At 33.4% G+C, this 12,271-nt stretch overlaps 1 long non-coding RNA gene across 2 annotated transcripts in view; it reads right to left on the bottom strand.

Moving 5' to 3' along the window:
* Nucleotides 1-1,127: 1,127 nt before the first annotated feature.
* Nucleotides 1,128-12,271, bottom strand: part of LOC116563549 — a 270,800-nt gene continuing 259,656 nt past the window's right edge. For both annotated transcript variants that reach the window (XR_004274449.1, XR_004274448.1), the window contains exon 3: nucleotides 1,128-1,207. This is a non-coding gene — a long non-coding RNA (uncharacterized LOC116563549). The remainder of the gene's footprint in view (nucleotides 1,208-12,271) is intronic.

A 12,271-nucleotide genomic window follows, 5' to 3' on the forward strand; every position in this document is an offset into this window, starting at 1 on the left:
GAAGGGAGGAAGGGGGAGGGAGGAAGGGAGGAAGGGGGAGGGAGGAAGGGAGGAAGGGAGGAAGGGGGGAGGGAGGAAGGGGGGAGGGAGGAAGGGGGGAGGGAGGGAGGAAGGGGGAGGGAGGAAGGAGGAAGAGGGAGGAAGGGAGAAAGAAAAAAATTAACAAGAAAAACCCAAAACACTGACAAAGTAGAAACAAAGATGCTGTTCCACAAAATCTTCTGCAGGTTGAGCTTTTCTAGCTTCTTGGATTCTCTCTTCAGTTACATTTACACTAACAATTTTCCAAAATGCATTCATTAGAAATAGAGGCATTATTCCCAATGTGGTCTTACCAGTAGTTATATTATTATGTTTTCATGATACAAATTTATTAATGCAGGCCCTGCTCACCTAATAGTTTAAGGAATGTCAATGCCTGCTCTCCTAAACCTCTACTTAAGTTTCACAATCTTCCTTTTGAGAATGGGTTCTTAGTGATATTTCTTGAGCATAAGGACAACACTCAGTTCAATTCAATAGAACTTACTTAATTACCAAACACTGCATTAGAAGAAGTTTTTGTCCTCTAAGAAAAAGATTTCTACACACACAATTCCAATCAGTATTGTCGGTCCCATGACAGAGATATACCCAAAGAGCTTCATAAGGAGAGTTGAGAAGGTAGAAGGGAATGGGTATTCAAAGGACATTCTGAAATATAATTTTCACTTCCTTTTTTCTCAAATAGCACAAAGAGTTTCTTATGTTAATAAACTCTATTGGAAGAAAAAGAAGATATGATGTGAAGAAATGAGCAGTCTACAATTGACCACCTAACTGAATGTTGTTAAACAATGTATAACTGATGGCCATCTTAAACCAGAACAAAAATATTCTTAATTAATTCATCTCTCTCACACTGACAGTATCATACTATCTATATATCTTTCTCACTCTGTCTAGAAACTGTATGAGTTTGTAAATGGGATTTAAAAGTAATCAGAATCTACATAATGTCCCTCATGTGTATTTATTTGGCATTTACAGAGAGCTCTGTGTGTGTGTGTCTATATATATATATATATATATATATATATCTCATACAGTGTGGTGTGTATATATATGTATAATATACATATACTTACTAATTTGTGCAGTGGTCCAGAATTGCTTTGGTGGCTTTTATTACAATCTCCTAGAAAAGTAGGCCCACATATACAGAATTCTACAACAAAAAAATTCATGGGGAGTTGCAGAACACAGGCAGTTTGGTACTTTTGTCTACAAAGCTATCTTTGACCTTTAAGAAATTCACTGAAGTTATTCTTACTTTGCTCATTTACCATAGCTCAATACAATTTCTTTCTTGGAATCAACTATTTTGAACTACTGTTGGCTTTTGGCCTCCTGTCATAATATGAATTTTCTCAACTTTTTCTCCTGAAACTTAAGAAAAGAGTATCAAACCAAAGATTTTCTTAGATGCAGTATATTTAAGTCTTGGCATTGACTGCCACTTAAATTCACATTGAGCTTTTCTTCTGGAAACCTCAAAGTCTGCAAATCTCATATGACCTCAGAATATTCTGTGGGAAGGAGGAGGCTGGGCATGCTTAGTGGACAGTGGTCATGCTTCGTGGACAGTGGTCATGCTTAGTGGACAGTGGTCATTGTCATCACAACCCCTGAGAGCTCAATGTGCTTCACACAGGGCACCAGGACCAGGGCAAAAAATAAAACATTAAAGGAAAAACCTAGGTTAATTATATTCACATGATGAAGGATAATCTTAATTTATTCGATCTGTTTCAGACAGAGGCAAATTAAAATGTGCTTAGCCTCTAAAATATCAACACTAAATTATGGCAACTTTTTTATCTTTCTTTGAGAGAAAATTTTAAAAGAATAGAAACTAAATTTGCTCTGCAACCCAGTTACCTTTACACAAAATCATGTCAGTTGTAGCCAATTGCCAAGATCTTCTATGATAGATGATGTCTACAAGTTTTAATTTTTTTACCTTAACATTTTTTAATCAATGCTTTTGCTTTCCTTTAGGGTATGTTGAAAAATACATTTTGAGTGATGTATATACTGACTGTGATTCCATTTACAGCAAAACAATGAAAGCAGTTGGTGTTGTGATGGTGTTAATATATTCATGCAATATATTGTTAGACATATGGGGATCCAGGTTTTTTCTGTGCTTGTAGAATTGAAAAGGAAACTTCTAGACATGCATTTTACGTACATAAGATACAGTGTTCAAACAGGGACAATGCACAAGAACATCAGTATTGTCAGCTACGTGCTGTCAGCAAAGATGAGATTTTACTGCATGGTATTTTAGACTGCATTATATTGTCCCATGGGCATTCCAAAAAAAGTAGCAGGTAAAAAATCAGGAGCATTCAAATGAAATGATACTCAAGGGATGAAGAGTGTTTTCTTCCCCCTCAAATTGTCGCTATTGACAGAGTTGACTTCACTTTGCCATTGAACTATGACAAGGTGATTATTTTTAAAAACCAAAATATGGTGCATAATACATTTTAGCCTGAAGCTAAAAGTTAAGTGTGAATATTCATTCATTTTTACTCTTCCTTGGGAAAAAAAAATGTGGCTGGAGTAGCAAATAAAGTTTTAAGGTATATCAATTGCACAGAGTTAATGAATGATACTTAAATAAAATCATTTTTAACAAAGGGGATTTTTTTTAAAATGTCTTGACACTCAGATTTTGTTAAGAAGAAGGAGAAATTAGTTTTTTATTCACAGTCTCCTGAATATCAACATGAGGAAAAGTTAACAAATTTAAATATAGTGAAGTAATTTGTCTCCACAAACAGAAGACACACACGCTCACACAAAATTGACAAATCTAAGTGTACTCTGTCAGCAAGTACACTCCATAGGGCCAGAAATTTGTGCTCAGAAAGATCAATCTTACAGTAGTTTTAAGTGCTGGCTATGTAACATCCTCTTTCAAATAGAATGAATGTAGTGTCTCTTTGTTTCAATTCTGCAAGTGGCCAGAGTTACAATCAGCGTCATGACTTGGCCAAGGTCAGGCAGTAAGTCAGTAGGTAAGCCCACCTCCCTTTGCCTACATTGTAATAAGTTAGGAGTAAGGCCTGGCTTCAAAGACTGCATATAGTTTTAAATGCAAGTGTTTTTTTCAAGAACAGTTAATTCAGAATTCAGAAGGTTGATCTGGTCAATTTTTTCTCAGCTAGGCCCACAAAGACCTACTAAACTTGTTTATTCAGAATTTGTATTTAATCTAGTATCTTAGTTAAAAATACATTTTCATTTAATAACTTTTCTATACATGTCTACAGATACAAGCCCACAAACCTTGGATAATAAAAATTCTATTCATTTGTCTTTTACAATTTTATCTACTTGGGTAAATAGAGCAAAATTCCTTTCCTTTTAAATGCTAGCAAGGAAAAATAAAGTCAGATAGGCAATAAGGAATTCTTTACTTCAATCCAGATAACAAAATTATAACATCAGGTTTCATTTTCAAAATTCTTCCTTTAAGTGTCAAGATATAATATATCTTTTCTCATGGACACTTCAAATATTAATTCTTGTCTCATTTTCAGTCACAGGACAGTGACTCTGCTACTAAAGTCTATCTTCTTTCACTTCTGGTCATAAAATGAGCTTCATGATATTATTTTACATTCACAAAGAATAAAAGTCATAGCAAAGTTCTTACCTTTATATAAATAACTGAAGTGAATTGTAAATCAATTCTATTTTGGGGGTTAACATTACTTATTTTGATATAATGTCTTATATAAAATATCAGAAACAAACAAAAAATCTACTTTAATGCAATATGAAAATTCACAAATTTAAGCGATATTTGTTGACTCCTTCATGGAGTGTTTTCAAAATTTTACCCGACGGATTTATCTTCTTATAATACTACCAAAAAGCAATTAGCTTGCTGCATATAGTCAAATACAACCCAGAGGGAAAGAAAAGTCAACATTTTGGATGCTAGTTATGTTTGACAAATACGTTTTAAGATTATTTAATCCTCAATAAATTCAAGTTTACATAAATAATACCAGAATTAAGTTAAAGTTTTTCTTTCTTTCCTTTTTGAAAAAAATCTTAAAGATTGAAATAAGGCTAGAGAAAAATCTTAAAGGATTTCAGAATAAAGTGGATTGCTAAGAACTTTCGTGGTATCAATTTACAAGCATCTAATCTTCCAACTATAAACAGTTATGATATGACCTGGGATTGAGGCAAGACCACTTTATACCATAAGGCATACTGTGTCCAATGGAGAAAAGCCAGGACTTAACCATAAAGGAAAATATTTATAAAGTTGATCATGCAAAAATCAACAATCTGTGCTTAAAGAAAAATAAAGCCAAATGACAACTTGAGAAAAAAATTCATGTTATAAAAAATAACAAATTTTCCTAATACATAAATTGATCTTTCAAAGTGATAAGAAAAACCAAAATGGGCAAAAGATTCAATAGTAGAAAACATGTTATTTTGCTCATAGCCGCGGAAATGCAAATTAAAACTATACTGAGATTACATTTTTACTTTACCAATTTAATTAAGATTAAGAATTTGGTAACATACTGATTTGGCAAGTGGACAGAAAACAAAGCGATCTTTTACTCAAATGATAGCAGCGAAAATCGTTGAAACCTAGATGAAATGCATTTTGGCAATATGTATCAAAATGTAAATCTCATCATTCTTTAGGTTAAATCCTAGCTATTAGGATTTAACCTAAAGATATAAATTTTATCACATTCAAATAACATACAAGTATATTTATGTCAGAGAATATTTTCTAATAGCGAAGAGGAAGCAACCTAAGTACTCACCAACTGACAACCAATTACTGAAATTATATCCAGAAAATGCAATACAATTAAGCTATAAACAAAAATGAGGAAATTTTTTGCATATTAATATAGAAATAAATGAAAATTGTATTATTAGAGGGAAAAAGCAAGACACACAACTGTGTAATATGCCAGCTTTTGTGTTATAGAAATGCAATATATATATATATATATATTTATATTTTATTGTAAATACTTATATATGTCCATGTGTCTCTAGATGGATAACAAATAAAATAATAACAGGTGTCCTAAGGGAGGGCAACTGCATGACTAGGGGAGGGGCAGAAAGGAGACTCCATGGGGATTCTGCTATGTTCTAAAATAGCATTTAGAGGCACAATTTAAGGAATTTATAACAGAACAAAGAGTTTTTCTGTTTTAAATCCACCGACATACTAGAAATCTCAGGACTTGTGCTTTCTAAAGTAAATAGGTCATGGCATTTCTCAAGAGACAAAGTTCTCACAATGGTCTTTTTTTTTTTTTTTTAACTGTAGCTTTAAATAGAACATAGAACACAGAGGTTTCATCAGCTGGCCTGTAAATCACCTAGATGAGCTTCACATCGTCATGTGCCTACAAAAAGACACCACAGGAAGAAGCAGACAAGGCTGATAGCAAACTACAAAAAATTAACACTTTAAGATGAATGACTGAGTCATCAACAGTAAAGCAAAAGCACATTTATTATTTGGAGTAAAGTTTACAGATTTCTCTAATACAGCCACATTTCCTTGCTAAGGCATCCATGTGTAAAAACATTATACAACCTCAAAATGGCCACTGGAGTAAAATTTGGGATAGAAAATAAAGCAAATCTAGCAGGTTTATATGGGGAAAAAACTAATTAGATTGATTTTATTAGTATGAACCTCTGACTAAGCGAGATAATTTAGCTCCAAATTATATTTAAAAATGCAGAGTCAGGTTGACCATGTTGTAGGATAAAATACAAATAACTATTCGGAAAATTAATGAATCTTGCTTGAAACATAATACTCTTTAAAAAAGACTAAAATTCAAGGCAAGCTTTACCATTCAGCGTGCAAAAGAAAAAAAAGTATCTCTCTGTATCTCAATACAAAGAAGATAAGTACTGTTTTATACACTTTGCAAAAATAGTCTTTTCAAAGCATCCTGAGCAAATAGAACAAGGATGGTGGCATCATATTACCTGACTTGAAAGTATATTACAAACTTAGAGGAACCAAAACAGCATGGTACTGGTATTAAACCAGATGTATAAACTGATGGAACAGAATACAGAACGTAGAAATAAATCCACACATTTACAGCCAAATCATTTTTAACAAAGGTGCCAAATAACACACATTTGAGGAAAGAACAGTCTGTTCAATACATGGTACTAGGAAAACTAAATATGCATGTGTAGAAGAATACAACTGGACCCTCATCTCTCATCATACACAAAAATATAATCAAAATGGATGGAAGACCTAAATGTAATACCTGAAACTATGAAACTACTAGAAGAAAGCACTAGGGAAATGCTCAGGACATTGGTTTGGGCAAAGATTTTCTGTGTAAGACCTCAAAAGCACAGGCAATCAAAACATTTAAAAATGTAATTATATCAAGCTAAAAATCTTCTGGAGAGCAAAGAAAACAATCAACAAAATGAAGAGACAACCTACAGAATGGGAGAAAATATTTGCAAACTACCCATCTGACAAGGGATTAGTAACCAGAATATACAGGGAACTCAAAAAACTCAACCAAGAGGAAACAAATCATCTGATTACAAAGTAGTAAAAATCTGAATAAACATTTCTCAACAGAAGACACACAAAAAGCCAACAGGCATATGAGAAAAATGCTCAACATCACTAATCATCAGGGAAGTGTAAATCAAAACCACAGCAAAATATTATCTCATCCCAGTTAAAATGGCTATTATCAAAAAGATAGAAAACAACAAATCCTAGCAAGGATGCAGAGAAATGGAAGCTCTTATGCATGGTTAGTAGAAATATAAATTAGTGCAACCACTTTGGAAAACAGTATGGACATTTCTCAAAACATTAAAAATATAACTACCATATGATCCAGCAATCCCACTGCTGGGTATATATCCAAAAGAAGGGAAATCAGTATATCAAAAAGATATCTGCATTTTATCTCATGTGTATTGTATCTCTCTTCATAATAGCCAAGGTATAGAATCAATCCAAGTTCCATTAACAGATGAATGTGTGTGTGTGTGTGTGTGTGTGTGTGTGTGTACATATATACAACCAGATGCAATGGAATATTATTCAGCCATAAAAACAGGAGATCCTGTCATTTACAACAACATGGAGGGAACTAGAGGACATTATATTAAATAAAGTAGGCCAGGCCCAGAAAGACAAATAGCACATGTTCTCACTCATTTGTGGAAGCTAAAAGAAAAGATCAATGACCTCATAGAGGCAGTGAATAGAATGAATAGAATGAATAGAATGGTGATTATCAGAGGCTGGAAAGGGTATAGGGAAGGGAAGGATAAAGTCTGATTGGTTAATGGGTACAAAACTACAGTTAGCTAGAAGGACTATATTCTACTGTTTGATACCAATATAGGGTGACTGTAGTTAGCAATAATTTATTTTACAATTAAAATAGCTAAATTAGAAGATTTGGAATAGTTCCCTAAACCAGAAATGATAAATGTTTGAGGTAATGTGCATCCTAATTACCCAGATTTGGTTATTACACTTATTTGTATATCAAAGTATCACATGTACCCTCATAAATGTGTATAATTATTATGTACTAATAAAAAGAAACTCTCTTTCAACTATTGATGTCATTGCAAGAAAAACTATATTATCAAAATTACTATTATTAAAACCAATTCTGTGTCTTTTAATAGATTTCAATGTCTAATCAATAATTTTTCCGCTATTGGTATCTCACTCATGCTTTCAATTTTATATACTTGAAGTCTAGAAAACAGATAATCTCAAAGCTTCAGTTAGCCAGGATTGAGATATTAAAGCTGGTCCCCCAGGACACACACAGAGAACTTGGGGCGAGGATAGAACTTTATGTATCAGAATTTAGTGTTTGCCTTAAAAATGTTATATATGTGGATACCAATTAAAGAACTTCTTTTAGGCACTAGAAATTTTATGGTTTACCTGTATTTTCCAATAATTTTCTTAATAGTTCTATGGAGAAGGTCTTATTATTCCCCACTTATAGATAGTGCACAGGCTCAGACAATTAAGGAGCATGACTAGTCTGAGACAGAACGGAGATACCATCATGGATTGTCCTCATTCTAAGCTTCTGAGCTTGCCCTGTCCCTAAATACATTTGAGAACAATGGCTCTACTATGCTGGCCATCCTGATTTCAGCTGGTGACAATGAATTAATGATTGTGGGCTGGGGAAAAGGGGAAGCACTGACCCTTCTATCCCCGACACAAGGACAGCAGAGATGAGTAAGCTTTAATGGGAAGAAGAATGACAATAATTGGATATTAGAGTTATGGAGTCCATAAACCATTGGTCCAGCTTGTGTGAAAATTCCCCGTTTATTTGGACACTTAGGATAATTCAGTTTAGTTTATTAAGAGAACTTGCTGGGGTTCTTAAATAAATATGTTTAGTCCCTTCTATAGTTAAAGCATTAAGCAGCAAAAACTTCCTATTCTATTATCTCACCAAGTGGCTGCCACTTTATTCAGATACTCTCATCAAACAAGCCCCTCTAAAGAGTACTCCTCACTAGCCATCGTTTCCTCTACTGCCTTGCCATTCTGTAACCTATGGCAGTCTGATTTCTGCATCTATCACTAAAATCATTCTCTTTCTTGGTCCATGAAGCCCATTCATTCTAGTACTTATTGAAAGCCAGCTACAACACACCAGGTATTATTATAAATATAGCAGTGAACAAAAAAAAGTTCCTTCCCTCATGAGCTTATAGTGGGAGTGACAGGAAATGGAAAAATAATCAAGTAAATGCAGACAGTGTGAGATAGTATAAAATGTTGCAGAACAAAATCAAGCCAGAGTAAAGGGACAGGCAGCTCCTGGAGCATTGCAAGGGTAACTGCTACCTTTTTATATACTGGAATTGGGAAAGATCTCATAGAAAGTGAGCATCCCGTGTGAATGCAGGAAGGAGTACATTTCAAGGAAGAAACAAGAGCAAGTCCCTGGGGCAGAAGGGTCCTTGGCATGCTTAAATAAGAGAAAGGAGGCCAGCGTGTCTGGTGCAGAGTAAATGAGGGGCAAAGAGGTCAATAGGACAGCAGGAGCCAGATTGCATGGGGCAAAATGTTTTTGTTCATTAAAGGACCTTAGAGTTTTAGTACATAAAGAAAAGAATTCATTTTTTTTAAATAAACAGTGACAAATTCTGATTAGTTTTAGAAATCCAATGGAAATGGACAATATAAATACATTTTTTAAATTTAAATACCACTTATAATTGCATTACAAGCATAAAATATGCAAATTTGATCCAAAACATGCACTGAAAACTGCAAAATACTTTGAGTAAAATTAAAGAAAGTATTGAGTATTGAAAGTATGAATAAATGAAAAGGAATTTATTTTTAGTGAAAGTCTATAAAATAGAGAGATATGCCTTGTATATGGATTGAAAGACTCAGTATTAATAAGATATCAATTCACCTCCAAAATAATCTATAAACATCACATAATTTCAGTTAAAAAAAATCCAGCAGGTAAAAGCTGAAATGTTAACTATAGTTTTTTAATATGGAAATACAAAAGTCGTAGAATCATTAAAACAATTTTGAAAAAAAAAATAAATAATTTGAGGAACTTTTAATACTTATCATAAAGCGAAAATTATCAAGACAATGTAAAATTGGAATAAGTAGAGACATATAGATCAATGGAATAGAATAGAAAATCCAGAAATAGACCTACATATAGGATAGTCATTGATTTTCAACAAAAGTTTCAAGGCAATACAGTAGAGAAAGAATTAACCTTTCCAACAAATAGTACTGGAACAACTGTCATGAAAAATCTGATAAAATCAAACCCTATCTCACATCATACACACAGTGAAACTCAAAATGAATAATAGAACTAAATACAGAACTGAAGGATTAAATCTTCTAGGAAAAAAAAAAAGGAGAAAATATTTGCAACCTTGGGACAAAGGTTTCTTCAACAGAAACCACAGACACAGAGACACAAATATCCAGACACAAGCACACAGACACATAAAATACTAACCATAAAGGAGAAAAAATGGTGAAATGAAAACTTTTGCTCTTCAAAGGACACTTTTAAAAAGATATAAAGGCAAAACATGGATTGAAATAAAATAGTAACAGTATATATTACATATGTAATGTACATGTAACATACCTAACAAAAGTTTTTTTAAGCAACAATTTATTATATCTCATGATGTTATGAGTTTGCTGGACTTAAGTGTCCAGTTACTCTACTCTGTTTTTTAATATCTGTGGTCATTTGTATGGCTGCATTCATTTGGGAACCCAGCTGGAGCTGGAATCTAACCAATACCTTGCACCCAGAATATATATAGAACACAATTGGATAATAAAAGGCTAAAATTCAATTAAAATGTATAACAGTATTAAACAGACACTTCATAACAGACACAAATGGTTAATAAGTCCATGAAAAAAGGTTCAACACATTAATCATTGGGGGAAATAAGTTATAATTATTAGGGGAAAAGGACAGTGGGATTACCACTACATTACCAATAGAATGCCTAAAACTTTTAAAAATTAACAATATCAAGAAGTGGTGATAGTGTGAAACAACTGGAACTCTGATGAAAAAATTTGCTCATGGTAGTCTTCAATGTTATTGCCTCTTTAGAAAACAGTTTGATGGTTTCTTATGTTAAACATGCATATATGATATGATTCAACAAAACTACACCTGTATACATTTCCCCAAGAGAAAGAAAACTATAATCACAAGATGACTAAGACAAGAATGTTCACAGTAGCTTTATTAGTAATAGCCAGAAATTGGAAACCCAAATATCGAAACTGTGGTGTATTTATTTAAAAGGATGCTAGTCAGCAATATGAAACTGTGATACACAAATAACATGAATGAATCTCAAAAGTAACCCAAGTGAATGAAGCTAGGCACAAAAGTACCGCACCTGTTCCACCCCCCATCTGTTGGGGATATGTTCCAAAACCCCTAGTGAATCCTGAAACCATGGATTGTACCAAACCCTGCAGTACTGTCATACGCCACATAACGACATTTCAATAAACAACAAATTGTATGTTCAAGCTTGTCCAACCCGTGGTGCAAAGCTAGCATGTGGCCCACGATAGCTTTGAATGCAGCTCAACACAAATTCATAAACTTTCTGAAAACACTATGAGATTTTTTTTTTTGCAATATTTTTAGCTCATCAGCTATTGTTAGTGTATTTTATGTGTGGCCCAAGACAATCCATCTTCTTCCAATGTGGCCCAGGGAAGTCAAAAGAGTGGATATCCCTGAAATGGTGGTCTCATAAGTTATAATAGAGTAAAACATTTTCTGTTGCCTAATGATATAACCATCATAACATTGTACTACAGTGTGTTACTCACCCACTTGTTGTGATACTGGTGTAAATAAACCTACTGCCAGTCTTATAAAAGTTCAGCACATACAATTATGTACAATATATAATACTTGATAATGATAATAGGTGACTGGTTTATGTATTCACTATGCTTTACTTTTTAATGTTATTTTAGAGTGTACTCCTTCTACTTACTAAAAAAAAGTTAACCATGAAAAAGCCTCAGGCAGGCCTTTCAGAAGGTATCCAGAAGGCTTTGTTATCATAAGAGATGACAGCAACATGGGTGTTACTGTCCCTGAAGACCTTCCAGTGGGATAAGATGTGGAATTGGAAGGCAGCGATAATGATGGTCGTAGCCATGTGCATGCCAAGTTGATTGTGTGTGTTTGTGTATTCGTTTTTGAGAAAACTGTTAAAAACTTAAAAAATAAAATTAAAAAATTTTAGATTGAGAAAAGCTTTTGGATAAAGTTATAAAAAAAGAAAATATTTTTGTACAGCTGTACAATGCGTTTTTCAGAGCTGTGTTGCTACAAAACTCACAATGTTAAAAAATCTTAAAAATGTAAAATTTTAATGTAAAAAGGTTATAGTAAGCTAAGATCAATTTATTATTATGAAAAGAAAACTTTCATCAATTTATTGTATCCCAACTATACAGTGTTTATAAAGCCTACAATAGTATGAAGTACTGTCCTAGGCCTTCACATTCACTCACCATTCACTTCTTGACTTACTCAGAGAATCTTCCAGCCCTGCAAGCTCCATTCATCATAGGTGCCCTATACTAGCGTTTCATTTTTTATCTGTTACACAGTATTTTTACAGT

This window comes from Sapajus apella, unplaced genomic scaffold (assembly GCF_009761245.1).
Source record: "Sapajus apella isolate SASKATOON/1434 unplaced genomic scaffold, GSC_monkey_1.0 scaffold35, whole genome shotgun sequence".
NCBI classification, from domain to species: Eukaryota; Metazoa; Chordata; class Mammalia; order Primates; family Cebidae; genus Sapajus; species Sapajus apella.